We start from the raw sequence: 15293 nt of genomic DNA, 5'->3' as shown, positions 1-15293 counted from the left end.
ACATCCCCTGGTCCTGTGCACGCCCTCCCCGCCCCCCCCCACCCCCGCCCCAGCTCTCAGCTCCTTCAGGCCTCCTCTTGCACGCGAATGCGGGCTCCGTGACTGTTTCTGAATCACGCTGTGGAATAACAAATCAGGGCGAGCAGCCCGAGTCACCTCAAAGTGATGAGCTCATGATCCCCCAAACACAGGTACAGTTCCAGGGTGGGGCAGCGCCAGGACAGCTGGCGTGGTCCTGGGGCCACGTGGCGCGGTGCCCCCGCGTGGGGCAGCCACCCGAGCTGGCACGTCCGTCACGCCGCACGCCGGGCTGCCGTCAGCAAGGTGACCCGGCCGCTCCCCCACCCCACCCACAGCCAGTTTCGCTTTCCCAATGCTGTTAAAAATTGCCTTCGAACCGGAGGGTGGCGAAACAGGTTCCAACATTTGGCTTAATTTTTTATATGATCATCTGTTTAAGATTTCTTCATCCTAATAGGTTTCTTTCCTCTTCCCGCGGGAAGATGCCCAGAACCGTCCACTCTGGCGTGTGTCCAAAGTCCAGATTCTAATAGCTGCAGGGCTGTGGTTTAATTTTAACCATAACGTCTTGGGGAAGGATGGCTTTTTAATCTGGAAAGAGCCAGTTTGATACCGACAGTAACGTTTTCCACCCGGAATCGATAGGCAGTTAACCGCGCTCTTTATTTTGGTTTTATTTGGGGAGGAGGGGTCTTCCCCATGATGCTGGCGTCTCGGGAGTCCATGAGGTACCGAGGATCGAACCTAGGGCCCTGTGCCTGCCCAGTGAGTGCTCCAGCCCCGGGCGCTGTCTTCCCTACTCCTTGCTTATCTCCTTTGGAAAGGGGAGATTGATTTGGCAGGGGAAATTAAAACGTGCTGGATCAGCTTGGAGGATTGTTTGGGGGTTTTGGCTGGTGATTTTGGCCATCACACCCATGTGAGACAAGGGCTCTGCCGTGTTTCTGCGTTTGTGGCCCTGGAGGACTGTTGGAACACCTGTTTCCCCCATGTACTAAAGTCTGGTCTCTCAGGAGAATGGGCTGAGGGGCGGGAAGCCCAGTGGTTAGGAAGCTGAATGCAGCCTGAGTGGTTTTTCCAGCCTGGGTGGACACAGGGTATCTTTGTGGACAGTCTCAGTTTGAGACAGAAAATTCATAGGCCCGTTGATTAGGCCACACATGGACTTCCCCCAATTCTGTTCTGCAAACATGGCCCCCCGCCCCCCAGGAAGTCTCCTGAAGCCTGGAATGACGTTTACGGGCAGCGGAGTCCCCCGGAGAGCCCCAGGCACCGGCCGCTCTCTTGGCCGGGACAGTGCTGGGCTTGGGGCAGTCCTTGTTTCCTGCAGAACAGAAACTTTGGCGGTACAGAAGTTTTGTCGTGGCCAGGCGGAAATTTGTTCTCTTTTCTGCAGTTTAGGTGGTAAACCTCGTCTTTCGGTTAATAATTAAAATCAAAGATGAAAGAAAACGAGATATGTACCGGAGACCCATCGCAGAAGGAAAGGTTTCTGCCTTCCCAGTGCAACCAACAACTTTGCGGAGACAGTCCTTTCTTTCAGTCACTGTTTTTTTTTTGGGGGGGGGGTGAGGGGTCACACCCAGAGATGCACAGGAGTTACTCCTGGCTCTGCACTCAGGAATTACTCCTGGTGGTGCTCAGGGGACCATATGGGATGCTGGGAATCAAACCCGGGTCGGCCGCATGCAAGGCAAACGCCACCCTCCCCGCTGTGCTATTGCTCCAACTCCAGTCATTGCTCTTGACCCAAACTCAAACCCAGATCTCCATACACAAGGCATGGGCTCTGAGCTTGTGACCCCTCGCACCCCCCAGATAGCTTTAAACTGAGAGCTCTTCTGGAGCCTTTTAGGGGGACAGAATCGTCAGAGGTTGGCCAGGAAGAGGAATCTAAAATGCAAGGAAAGTTCCGCTTCCCCGGGGTCAGGGAGGCTGAGTCTTTATTGCGGCCCGGCAGATGGGATCTGGTGCGCCGGGAAGGCCGGGGCGGGAGGCTGGGAGGCTGCCAGGGGCAGAAGCTGTCTCCGACGGGCTTGGCGCTGGCTTCCTTGTTCAGACACCGGGTGAATGTCAGATGGGCGTGTTGATCGGCTGCATCTGACGTGCGGCATGGGGCAGGCCGTGGGATCTAATCTGGCACGGGATCAGCCCCGGTGTTTCTCGCTTCTCCCTGAAGAGGAATGAAGGAGAAAGAACACGCGGAGTTTCACATGCCCAGAGGAAAACAGACGCTGCAGAGATGCTGGGGGCTGGGGCGGGGGTGGGGGGTGGGGGGGAGCAACAGAATCAGCCGAGCTCATCTGGGCGTGGCCAGCCGGCGGAGAATGTGTGGGTTTCGTCATTCTCACGCCCTCCAGCTCAGCGCCCGCACACTTTCGGGGTCTCTACCGCCCCTCCCATCGGTCACACCGCCCCCCCTCCCCCCCCCCCCGCAATCCCTGGTGCAGGCTGTCCCTTGGGCCTAGATTCGGCATGACATCCTGTCATGTCTCATGTCCCTGCCAAAGGGTGGCATTGGAAGCGGAGTGATAGTACAGCGGGCAGGGCGCTTGCCTTGTATGGAGTCGACTCGGGTTCGATCCCCGGCTCCCCAGATGGTCTCCCAAGCCCGCCAGGAGTGACCCCCAAGTGCAGAGCCAGGAGTGAGCCCTGGACACCCCTAGGTGTGGCCTCAAAGCAAAACCAAAAATTCTTCAAGCCAAAGGGTGGCACTCAGGGTGATCATCCTCCTCGGGTGCCAAAGGGACCTGTCCCCGCCGCCCCCGCCGCAGGGTAGCTGGCAGGGCTGGGCACGGAGCCAGCGGGGAGAGAGACAGCCGGAGCCGGGCCTGGGGTCGGCCAGCTGCCTGGCTCGCCGGTTCTGCGCCGGGATTGTGGAATCAGGAACTTGTGCGTCACCGAGTCTGAGGATGTCGGGCCGGTTCCGTCGAGCCACCCCCAGCCGTCAGCTCTTACCCCTCACCCAGGAGACCCAAGATCAGGGCCTTGGCTGGGAAGCCTCCGGCCACGAATGGCAACTGAAAACTAAAGCTGAGGTGGGCTAAGGCTCGGAGCCAGGAGTGGGGGCTGTGCCAGGGCAGGGGAAGTGCGGGGTCGACGGGGAGGGAGGGGTGCCCCTGGGTGCGCGGGGAGTGATGCAATGACGGCCTTCCTGCGCTCTTTCTGAAGATGTGGGCAGGGGCAGGGGCCCGGGCACCCTGCCGCAGGGCCGAGGGGACCTAGCCAGAAGGCTGTCTGTCTGTCCATCTGTCTAATAGTTCCCTGGGGTGGGAGGGCCAGTGTTGTCCGGAGTCTTCAGAAAAGGTGGCAAGGGAGAGGACAGGTCACGGTCTCCGGCGGGCGCAGTTCAGAACGGGGGAAACTCAGAGGCGGTGTCGGAAGTCCTTGCTGAGAAACCCACCACTGGCTTCGGGAGAGCTCGGGAGTCCCTGGGGCTGCTCGGGGCACCCACTGGTGCCTCTAAGGAGCCCCGGAGGCTGAAGGGGATTGAGCGTCCCCCGCGGGACTGTCCTGCGACAAAAAAAAAAAAAAAAAAAAAAAAAAAAACACTGTTGGGGCTGGAGTGATAGCGCAGCGGCAGCGGGGAGGGCGTTTGCCTTGCACACGGCTGACCCCGGTTCGATTGCCAGCATCCCATATGTTCCCCCGAGCACCGCCAGGGGTAATTCCTGAGAGCAGATCAGGAGGAAACCCTGTGGCCGAGTGTGTCCCAAAAAGAAAAAACAAAACAAAACACCGTTGACGTGACTTGCGGGCCAAGTTGTCGCACACTGTAATCAGGACCTCTGCAGCCGTGTCGACACCCTGTTGGTCGCAGATCACTGTGGCAAACAGTGCCCGGGAAGGCGGGACTCTGGAGGCGGTTATGGAGGAGGGGACCGGTCCCCGCTCCTTCTTGTTGGGCGGCCAGGAGGGAACTGAAGGACACCTCTGTGGAGAGGGCAGGGAGGGAAGGAGCGAGAAAGGCCAGCAAACAGCGCCGGGTGCCAGCAGGCCGCGCTCGTCCTGGGTGGCGTTAGAAGGCGTGGGGACACTCCGGATTTACAAGCCCATTAAACTGGTGTTTTTGGCCGTCTACACCTCAGGCTTCAGAGAAAACCCAGCCAGCTTCCGCCCCGCCTTCTCGAGCCGCTTAGCTGGCAGTTTTTCCTTCTCCTTCCTCCAGCGAGCGAGCGTCTGTCATTTGCCTATTTGTCTGTCATTTACCCGTGCCTCAAAAGGTGAGCCGGGTGACGTACTGTCACCCATCAGCCGCCCAGTCCCCCCTGCCAGCTGGGGCCCCCTCCCCGCCCTCCGATGGGCTCCCACTGCTTCTTCCTTTCCTCTCTTTGCGTCCTCTGCAGGAGGGGACGAGCAGGGGACAAAGGCCCGAAGGAGCACTGAATCATGCTAGGAGTGCGCAACCTGCTGGCTCTTACACAAGGGCCGTCCTGGGGTTCCCGAGTGCCTTGGGGTGCCCAGCCAGGCCGCACTGCCGTACTTTGGGGGAGTAACTCCTTCTTGACCGTGACACCAATTCCCTTATCTCCAGAAGCGGGATAAATGCTAGTTGGGGCCCGCAGCCTCCTGGCAGGGCCTGAAGGGCAGCTGCGTCCAGCCCGGCCAGAGCCCGGAAGGGCTCTGTGGAAAGTCGGTCCCATCCGACGCACCCAGGCCCTCACGGAGCATGTTTCCAAGCTGTTTCCAAAGATGAGCCTCAGGAATGCAGGGCGCCTGGTGTCGGGCTGGCTGGGGCCCAGGGAGGCCAAGAGAGGCCCAGGGGAGGCTCTCTTCAGAATTTGGCGGGTCCAGTACTCCACCTGGAGCACTTTCGCAGGAAGAGTTGCGTTTCTTCTATTTTTTTATTTTATTTTTTTTGCTCTTTGGGTCACACCCAGCAATGCACAGAGGTTACTCCTGGCTCTGCACTCAGGAATTACTCCTGGCGGTGCTGGGGTACCCTATGGGATGCTGGAAATCGAACCCCCCGAGTGCAAGGCAAATGCCCTACAAGAAGTGCATTTCTTAGATGGGTCATCACCCCAGTAGAGGCCCCGTGTGCCCAGGAGGGTCATTCACCAGAAGAGCCTCAGACCATCTACACAGCGTAGGGCCGAGGGGGGCTGAGACTATAGGGGACTCGGCATCGGGCCTCAAGCCCAGTGTTCAGCCCCAAGCCCTTTTTTTTTTTTTTTGCTTTTTAAGTCACACCCAGTGATGCACAGAGGTCACTCCTGGCTCTGCACTCAGGAATTACTCCTGAAGGTGCTCAGGGGACCATATGGGATGCTGAGAATCGAACCCGGGTTGGCTGCGTGCAAGGCAAACGCCCTACCCGCTGTGCTATCGCTCTAGCCCCAACCCTCCAAGTCCTTCTTGAGGTGTTGCTGGGGTGGGTTGCAAAACTGAGGGTGACGGCAAAGAGGAAGGAGGGGCCCTGCAGAAGCCAGGGTTGGCCAGCCCCCGGCTCACTCCTCCCCCACCCCCTGTGCTTGCGGTCACACGGGCGAGCTGGCTGGTGGCTGGCGCCATGCTCGCCCCCGTGGCGTTTGCCAGCTCGCAGACTTTTAGCGGGAGTGCTGGCACTCGTGCTTGGGGGCGTGGCACTCAGTGGCAGTGCCGCACGCGTTCTAGTTTATTGCCTCAGGACGGGTCACGGGGTGCCCGCACGCATGCTCGCTGGGGGTCGCACTGCGGCTCACAGTGCTCACCCCGCTTCAGCTTGGGCTGTGGCTTGATTGTCTGCGGTGCTGGGGGTTGAACTCGGGGCCTGATGCTCGCACACGGTGTGTGCAGAGGCGTCAGCCGCAGGCCCGGCCCCACCACACGTCGTTATTGTGGCGCTCGCCAAGGGTCCCACATTCTGGTTCTGATGATCACACACGCCAATGATTGGGTGGGGTGGGGTCCCAGACAGCGGAGGTGTGGCGAGGCAGCCCCAGGGGCGTGACCGCAGCCTCAGGCACGCCCGGCAGGAACTTTGGCTGCTGGGCCATCCGGGGACCCTGGGACCAGCTGTCATGACCCTTTGCTTGCCAAAAGTGCTCTTGGCAGAAAAAATTGCAAACACTTCGAGTGGGACTTGACAAAGGCCCCTGGCAGCGTGTCGGGCAGGAGAGCGAGCAGCCTCGCAGGTCCAAATGGATCGCGTGCGCGGCAGAGTGTGCCAGCTGGCTGGCAGGAATCCACACTGCGTGCGCGCCCGTCTAAACTGTGGGTCACCTCACGCAGTTCTGGGGTGCAAGGCAACGCCAACAGGCAGTTCCAGGAAACCGGGCTGTGCGCAGGTCCGCTGGGGGCAGGAGGTCCTCCCCGGCCTTCCTCCCGTTGCCCTCGGCATGAACGCCCCGCCCCCTGGAAAGCCGGGGGTTTGCCCCGGCCTGTGCTGTGGGGATCAGACAGGGGGTCCTCTGGTCGACTGAAGACTTGGAGCTGAGGGGGCTGGAGCAATAGCACAGCGGGGAGGGCGTTTGCCTTGCACGCGGCTGACCCGGGTTCGATTCCCAGCATCCCATATGGTCCCCTGAGCATGGCCAGGGGTAATTTCTGAGTGCAGAGCTGGGAGTGACCCCTGAGAATCGCTGGGTGTGACCCAAAAAGCGAAAAACAAAAACAAAAACAAAGCAAAACAAAAAAGGACTTGGAGCTGCACTGAGCGGGAGCGAGACTGGCCCGGCGCCCCGGGGAGGAGCTGGCTGTGGTTTCAGGTGCTTTGGGCGCTTGTCTCCCGAGCACGAGAGTTGCGGGAACTGAGACTCCGGCTGGATTTTGAACCTGAAAGTCCAGCTGGCAGGAGAGGAGAGACTGGGCTGCCCTCCCGGGCTTCCCCCGGCTACAGACGGCTCATCCGTGACCACAGCAGGTCAGCGGGGCAGCCGTGGACCCTGCACCTGCCCCTGTGTTCCCGTGGGTCACTTCTCCACGTCGGCCCTGGAGCTGGGTCAGGGGCCCCGTGCCAGAAGCTCTGGCCATTAAGACACGCGTGGGGAGCTGAGTGTCCCGAGGGCGTGGCCCCGGAGAAGGCCCGGGACTTGGAGACAGAGAGTGCCGTGAGGGGCCTGAAGGAGGCACGAACTGGACCTGCAGTGACAGCCCGGCTGGGGAGGAAGTGAGCCGCCCTCCCGCCCATCCCTGCATCTCTCCTTGGCAGGGAAGGAGGGAGCTGGTTGTGGGCCAGGTGGCCCGGTCCCAGCCCCCGCGTGTCTACAGTGCCCCGTCCTGTCCCTGCCGCCGCCACCCCTGTAAACAGCAGGTTGATTCCCAACTAGCAGGCATTGGGAAACCCCTTGGGCAGGAGATTTCGAAATGAGATTCAGATCAGAAAAAAAACACAGCGGGGTGAGGTTCTAAGGAATGAAAGAGATGGAAAAGCGTCCCTGTCCTGGCACTCGGTAGGATAGCGGGGAGGGACACGAGAGTCTAGACGGTGTGTGTGGGGGGCACTCCAAGGCCATCGCAGCTGCAGCTGTGTCTCCCTCTCTGGTCTCTCCCCCTCCCCCCCGCCCCTGTGGCCCCCCCCACCCCGGGTCTCCGGGCTCCATCTCCGGCTCAGCGGCAGGCGAAACGGTTCTCAGGAGCGCTCAGCCGGGCATGTCCGCACAGCAAAGTGCAGATAAATCAGAGGCTCGGCCGAGGAGGGAGGGACGGAGGGCAGGGCAGGAGGGTGGCGGGACTGTTAGGGGGAGCGTCCCCGGAAGGCTCGAAAGGCCCATCTGGGATAAGTCTGTCAAAAAGGGAGGCCCTCGGGGACCGGGGTAGAGCTAGTACAGCGGGTAAGGCACTTGCCTTGCATGTGGTCAACCTGGGTTCGATTCCTGGCGTCACATATGGTCTCCCAAGCACCACCGGGAGTGATTCCTGAGTTACCCCTGAGTAACGCAGGGTGTGGCTCAAAAACAAAAACAAAAAGAGAGGGAGGGAAAAAAAGAAAAGGAAGACCAGAGTGACTACTGAATGCCACACCTCAGCCGGGGGGCGGGGGCGCGGGGCGGGTCCTGCCCCCCCCCCACACACACATCCAGAAGGTTCTTTAGGCTGCTCCCACCCTGGCGGCAAGGGCTGACTCCCAGTGGCGGTGATGCTGGTGTGAGCAGGAAGCAGAGGGGAGGAGGGTCCAAGGAGGGGAGGAGTGAGGGAAGAAGGGGCCATGGTGGACTCAATGGCCGGGCCCAGTGGCATGGAAAATACCAATTATCAAGCAGTGGGCACTCTGGAAAAGGCCAAAAAAGGCCCCTCATGGTGCCTGCAGGCCTCGAAGCTGGCGGCCGAGGAGTCGAAACATGGGCCTCGGGATGACCCGTTGGGTGCACAGTGCCGCGGCCTGTCTGCCGGCCACGGGGATGGAGACGGAGCCACACCGCGGGCCAGGCGGGACGGGCGCCGAACACCCCAGCTGACCTGTTATGAACAAGAGGGGCTAATGATTCACGCCACCCCCGCCCAGAAGCCACGGCCGCCCCCATCCCGTGCGGGGTGGGGACCCATCTAACCGGAAGTGCCAGCGGCCTCTCCCAGTCTCCTTAGATGAGGCATCCTTGGTCCGCCCAACTCAGCCCCCGAGCACGTTGCCCAGATAGCAGTAAACAAGCGCAGGTGACGGGCACCCCTGCCACGCTCTCCACGCGCCCAGTGACGGCACCTGACTCACCCGGGAGCTCGCCTCATGGCGAAGGGGGAGCAGAAGGTCCCCAAAGGCTGACTCGAATCCAAGAGTTGAGAGACCTGTCTTTCACCCCTGGGGTGCCAGCGCTCGCGTTCCGGGGAAGGTGTCGGACTGTTATTAACTTCGGTGTCTCCCTGCCATGGCGGCTGTCCTGGCCTAGGACTCCCGCATTCCTGTGCCTCCAGTGTCCCTGTGTCAAGTCTCAGGACGCCAAGGCCAGTAGACCTAGACTTCATTCATTCTCCCATTGCTAGATGGGGTCCTGGGGAATTGTCCGAGTTGGGGTTCTGCATCTCCCTCTGATCCCCGCTAACCCAAACCTCAGTCTTCCATTCTCCCCACCTCTGCTCAGAGAATCGTCTCTGCTCACAGCATCATCATAAAAGCAGTCAGGGGGCCAGAGAGATAGTGCAGTGGGTAGCGCTGCCTTGCACGCAGCCGACCTGGGTTCCTGGCTCCCTGGTCTCCTGCACCTTGCCAGGAGTGATCCCTGAGCACAGATCTAGGAGTAAGCCCTGAGCATTGCCCAGTGTGTCCACCCACCACCACCAGAAAAAAAAAAAAAAGCAATCTGGGGGGATTGTAGAAAAGGTAGAAAGTATGAAACAGGACCAAGGCTGGGAAGGTCTGTTTCCCTGAGGAGCACTCACTCCGTTTGGGGAGCTGAGTACTGACTCGGTAACTCGGTACTAACCCAACCTGTGTGACGGACCACTCCCCTCACTTGTGTTCCAATCATGGAAAATTCACTGGTAACATTTTTGGGACTTGATTTTAAATCAAACATAGTACAAATACTTTCCCCTTATAATCACAAATTCAATAGATACCAAAGGTTCACAAGGTACGTAGCTTTATTAATTTTTTTGTTTTCGTTTCTGGGCCCCTCCTGGCAGTGCTGGGGAACTAGCTCCTACTGGGGGCTGCTCCTGGTGGTGCGTGGTGGACCACGTGGTTCCGAGGATTGAACCTGGGCCTCCTGCATGCAAAGCACATGCTCCAGTCTCTTGAACCGTCTTCTTAAAATTATGAATTCTTCTTATGAATTATGAATGCCCAAGACTTCATCATTCTTGGGGCTTAAGGGGGAGTACAGCGGGCAGCGCACTTGCCCAGCCTGTGGCCAACTCGGTCGATCCCCGGCATCCTATATGGTCCCCCAAGCACTACCAGGAGTGATCCCTGAGCACAGAACCAGGAGTAAGTCCTGAGCACAGCCAAGTATGACCCAAAAGCCAAAAAAGATTTAAGCAGTCTTACGACAGACTTCCGCCATCGCTGATTTTGGGGAAAAGGCTCCGTCACTGTGTCCAGGAAGCCCAGGCGCCAGTCCAGTCCTCACGGTGCTTGTCCAGCTAGGCTGGTGGTTTAGTGAAAAGGCCTGAGGTGATTCTACTTGGAACCCTGAGGCCATACCCAGCAATATTCAGGGGGCCACCAGGGAGAAAAATCCATTAACATCTCCCAGCCCCTAACTGATGTGAATTTCCACTTCTTTAATTGTCAGTGAAAATTCACATCATTTTATATTTTTTCTTATTTTATTTATTTTTGTTTTGTGGCTGGAGCGATAGCACAGCAGGTAGGGCATTTGCCTTGCACACGGCCGACCCGGGTTCGATTCCTCCGCCCCTCTCGGAGAGCCTTGGCAAGCTACCGAGAGGATCCCGCCCGCACGGCAGAGCCTGGCAAGCTACCCATGGAGTATTGGATATGCCAAAAACAGTAACAACAAGTCTCACAATGGAGACATTACTGGTGCCCGCTCGAGCAAATCGATGAGCAATGGGATGGCAGTGATACAGTGACGGAGCTGCTGCTCCGTCTCCCGGGCGCCGTGGCTCCGTCTTGATGAGGTTTCCTGGTGATTTGTTGGGACTCCCCGCCCAGAGCACAGTGCTCCGTTCCCTGTTCCCTAGCCCCCCCCCCCTCTGACAGGTCCCCCCTACGCTTGTAACGTGGTGACATTCCAAACCCCAAAGCAAACTTGGCTTCCTCCGAGCTGCCCCGGAAGGGTCCTGGTCGCTGGGACAAGGCCAGTCCTTCGTGGCGGGCACCTAGCGGGGCAGTCAGCCCACCCGCCCCACCGGGCCTGACGGCCCTCCCCCCTTCTGCACAGTCTCTGCCTGGGGGTGATGGTGAGGGGCTTCAGAAACCCTGACAGGGACCCCTGGGGCGTCAGCCTGGCGCGCCGGGGCTGTCTTCCTCAGGGTGGGCGGACGCCCCGGGGCCTGCCGTGAGGGGCAGGAGCGAGCCCTGTCCGGGCGCCTCTCGGTGCCCGGGGCCGGCGGGCTGCCTCCTCTCCCCGAGCGGGCGTCAGGCGGGCCCGCTCCTTCGCCCTGTTATTACCGCTGGCAGGGCCGTGCCCTTGGCACCAGGCACGCAAGTCCTACCAGTTCTTCTGGCCTTCAGCAACTCAGCCGCTGCTGCGCGTGGGGCGGGGAGGCGCCCGGGCCTGTTACCTGGGGTCCCCCGCACACAGGCGGCCCGCCAGCAGCTGGCTGGACCGGACAAGCCGAGGTGGCCGGCAGGATGAGTCTCTCAGGAACGGGCGCTGCAGGGGCCAGGGCGGGCGGGCAGCTGTGGTCGGCTTCGTGGGCTTGGAACGCGGTGGCCCCCGCCCGGCCCTCAGCGCTTCCTTCCTGGCTGATTGGAAGCCGCAGCCCCTGTGACCGTGTTCCCAGTCCCAAGCACAGGTCTGCGGCGGGAGCTCCCCCGACGCCCCCCATCTCCTCAGGACCCCCATCTGCACTTGGACCTGGGAGTTTCCAGAACTCTCTTTCTCATTTTTGTCCTTTTTTTTTTTTTTTAATCTTTGGGTCACACCTGGCGATGCACAGGGGTTACTCCTGGCTCTGCACTCAGGAATTACTCCTGGCGGTGCTTGGGGGTGTCACTGGCTCGGTGCTCAGGGAGGCTCTGGTCGGTGCTGAGGGACCATGTGGTACTGAGTCAAAACCTGGGGCTCCCGCATGCTAAGCTCATGCTCCGGTCTTAGAGCCTCTCCCCAGCCTCTCGGTCTATTATGGGGGCCACTCCCGGTGGTCCTCGGGGAGCCATGGGGTGCCGGGGTGGAGCCCAAGGCCTGCTATGTGCTTTACCTCCTGCATCCCTTTGCCGACGCTGGCCTCGATCCCGGGACAGTGGTGTCCTAAGCGTCCTACTGGCGGGGCTGGGGACGTGGCCTGGTGCTGAAGCAGGCACAGGCGTGCTTGAGTTCTGGTCCTGTCGCTGACCACGACAAAGAGCGCCAGCGTCTTACAGGTGCCAGCCACGGGCCATGCAGCAGTCTGTTCCGCCAGGTGGCTGGAGCCGTGCCGGAGCCGAGCTGACCCCAACAGACTCTTAACTGCTCTTATGGGGGATGCTCCCCCCAGTGCTGACCACGCGGTGCTCAGGGGTCCGAGGGCTCATCCAGCAGTGCTGGGGGAGGGCGTGTCCAGTGCCTGGGGGAGCCGGGGCACCCACCAATGGGGCAGCAGGCCGCTCCCACTGGAATGTCTCCAGCTCTGGCTGGACGTGCCTTCTCTGGGGAGAAGGTGAAGCCCCCCGCAAAGCTTCCGGTGGGGGGAAGGGCTTGCCTGGCTCTCTCCCTCCTGCCCCTTGGCCCAGCTGTTCTGCCAAAGGTGACATCTGGGGGCAGCGGGGATGCCACTGCAGGCTGGAGGCGGGGCTTGCCTGCCAGGAGTGTGCCGGGTTCACCTCGGCTGCGCCTCCAGCAGGTGCCAGAGGGGAAGTGGGGAGCCGAGCCCCGCAGCGCCGCGTCCAGACCTCAGGCTCCAGCGGGGCTTCGCGGCTCCCTGCCATGTGACCCTGAGCAAGTGCCATATCCCCGAGCCTCAACTGCCCTGGCTAAAAATAGGCGCGTTAATCACTACCTCGGGGGTTGTTGTGGGATCAGGGATGACGCAGGGAGAAGCGCCGCCTGGCGCGTAGTAGCAGCTCAATAAACGCCACGGCCATGAGTGACCGGTGGAGACCTGCCCACGCGGGTGCGTGGGCCACGAGCCCAGCCAGAGGCCCTCCTGGCCAGAGCCCACGGCCCTGCGGTCTCTGGCGAGCACCGGGGCATCATGGGGGTCTCAGGACCACTGGAGGCCTCACGATGGAGGAGCCGAGGAAATCTCTACACCAGCTCCTCCCCGGGAAATAGAACCTGGGCGGGGAGTCCGGCTCCCAGTGTGTCCTGCCCAGCCCCGAGTCTCACCCTCACGGCTGTCACTGGCTCGGTACTCAGGGAGGCTCTGGTACCTCACCCTCACCAAACCCCCCCAGGTGGCAGGCGGTTGGGGTGACTGCGGGACAGTCACGCGGACAAGGCAGGGGGGCGGGGGGCTGAGGGAGGAGGGCTCCGGCCCCGACCGGCCCTGCGCCTCCCCGAGCTTTCCTCTCCACCCTGGCTGCGGGGGTGGAGGACCCCCATGGGGCTCCACTTTGGAGATTTCCGGGGTGCATAGAGCCCCCCATCCCACCGTGGGGCACCCCAGTTGTTCCCGCCTCACAGCCCACTGCTGGGGCATGCCGGGCTTCACCGGCGCCCGGGTGGGGGTCCGTGCCCGCGCCCCACCTCTCACGGGGTCCTCACCTCACCCGCAGCCTCCGCGTGGGGCCACAGGTTGGGGCTCCATGACGGACACGGACCCTTTTGTTCGGGAGGGGCCTGCGAGGAGGCGACCCTCCCCCCGGTGGCCCGGAGCCGAGGGAGAGACGCCCCCCCCCCCCTCCCGGGGGCTCCTGGGGCTGTTCCCAGGTCTCAGTTCCGGGTGACGGAGGCCGGAGCGATACACAGCGGGGAGGGCGTTTTTCTTGCACGTGGACCACCCGGGTTCGATCCCCAGCAACACATACGGTCCCGCAAGCTCTCACTCCTCACCCCTCGCCCTGTCTCTCCTCTGCATGGCCTGCCGCCCCCTCAGAGCTGCTCCCCCGGGGTCCCCCTCACGCCCTTGGCCAGGGACCCTGCATGCTGCTCACTCTGGACTCCTGGGTGGGGGTGCACATGGGCCCAGCCTGCTGGGGGCAAGGGGGAGGCAGGAAGTGGGGGAGGCAGGAAGGAGAGGCCGGAAGGAGCCCCACCTTCGGGCACGCCTGCTCCCCACTGTGGCTCAAGTGCAAGCTGTGTCCCCAATCATGGGCGCTGCCCACCTGGGGACACAGCCCTGGGCTGGCTGACCTTTCACCCCGGACGCTTGGGGACTGAGGTCGCAGGTCCAAGGGGTAAAGCTCCCCCTTCTCCTTTCTCCTCTCTGCACTGCCCCTTGGCCCCCCAGCTGCCGCCTTGCTCATCTGATGGGCTTTGGTGGTAGGATGGTGACCACGGCCTTGGGGACAGGTCGGTTGGGAGAGTCTAAATCTTCACCCACTGCATGGCCCCAGCTGCCACCCGCAGCCTGTGGGGCTGCCTGAGCCTGGCTTTCGGGGTGTCTCTATCCCAGTTACTCTGAGGCCTTAGGCCAGCTCCCCGCTCAGCTGTGCGAGACGGTGCTGGAAGGTTCTGGAAGGATGGAGTCAGCTGATCTGTGGAACTATCCCTGTGGTGCATGTGTGGCCGGGCGCAGCTGCAGCGGAGGCTGTCTAAGTGGGACCCCAGCCTTTCCCGAGACGGACCGGCTCAAGTTTGAATAAACTCTCCCCAGGGGCTGGAGAAATAGCACAGCGGGTAGGGCGTTTGCCTTGCACGCGGCCGACCCAGGTTCAAATCCCAGCATCCCATATGGTCCCCTGAGCACGGCCAGGGGTAATTCCTGAGTGCAGAGCCAGGAGTAACCCCTGTGCATCGCCGGGTGTGACCCAAAAAGCAAAATAAAAAATAAAAATAAATAAATAAACTCTCCCCAGTGCTGCGTGGGCTTGGGTCCGACCCAGGGCTCCCCCCAGCAGTGCTCAGGGAAGCACTCATGTGCCCCGAACCCTGGGTGACGCCCCCAACCCGGCGCCAAATCAGTTTCCCCTGCAAGTGGAAAGAAGAGGCGTACCAGACAGCAACGCAGACGTGCGGGGAAGGTCGTTCTTTGATTTTAATAGTTGGGGGGAAGCTATAAAAGACAGCAGAGAGCCTGGGGCTCCCTCAGATCACAGTGAATAGAGGGGACAGAAACATAATGTAAACAAAATAGAGCTTTCGGGATAATGTCACGCTACTCTACTTCCAGATTACAGCAGATCCCAGACACGCCGACAGTCCAACACGGCTCTTTGGAACGAGGTAGAGCCACAGGGAGCCTGCAAAGGCCCGGCCGGGGCCAGAGCGCAGCGGGGAGGGCGCTTGCCTTGCACACAGCCGACCCTGGTTCAATCCCCGGCATCCCATATGGTCCCCTGAGCATCGCCAGGGGTGATTCCTGAGTGTAGAGCCAGGATGAGCCTGAGGATCGGCCTCTCAGCAACCCCTGGGCACCTCCCCCTGGGAAAGGCGGTCCCCTGGGGCAGGGCTCCCACCGGCTCCAGAGTTGCCCCTCATTCTTCCACAGGCTTCTCCCAGCTCACGAGGGTCCCTCAGGGGAGCCAGGCGCTCAGCCCAGCCGGGGAAACAACCAGACGGGGCAAGAGAGAGTTTGGCAGCCTGGCCCGGAGGCCCCGCCGCCCTACTGGACACAGCCTTCACCCCGGACCCCCAGAACGGTGAGTT

The 15293-nt window shown here is 61.2% G+C and overlaps 1 protein-coding gene across 6 annotated transcripts in view; it reads left to right on the top strand.

Annotated features, from left to right (window-relative positions):
- Window positions 1-15293, top strand: part of LOC129406111 (serine/arginine repetitive matrix protein 3) — a 37369-nt gene that overhangs the window by 16052 nt on the left and 6024 nt on the right. For all 6 annotated transcript variants that reach the window (XM_055144057.1, XM_055144052.1, XM_055144054.1 and 3 more), the window contains exon 3: window positions 15136-15286. The gene's annotated coding sequence lies outside the window, so the exon portion shown is untranslated. The remainder of the gene's footprint in view (window positions 1-15135; window positions 15287-15293) is intronic.

The sequence above is a fragment of the Sorex araneus genome, chromosome 6 (genome assembly GCF_027595985.1).
Source record: "Sorex araneus isolate mSorAra2 chromosome 6, mSorAra2.pri, whole genome shotgun sequence".
Taxonomy (NCBI): domain Eukaryota; kingdom Metazoa; phylum Chordata; class Mammalia; order Eulipotyphla; family Soricidae; genus Sorex; species Sorex araneus.
This window is presented reverse-complemented; position numbering and strand designations above follow the sequence as displayed.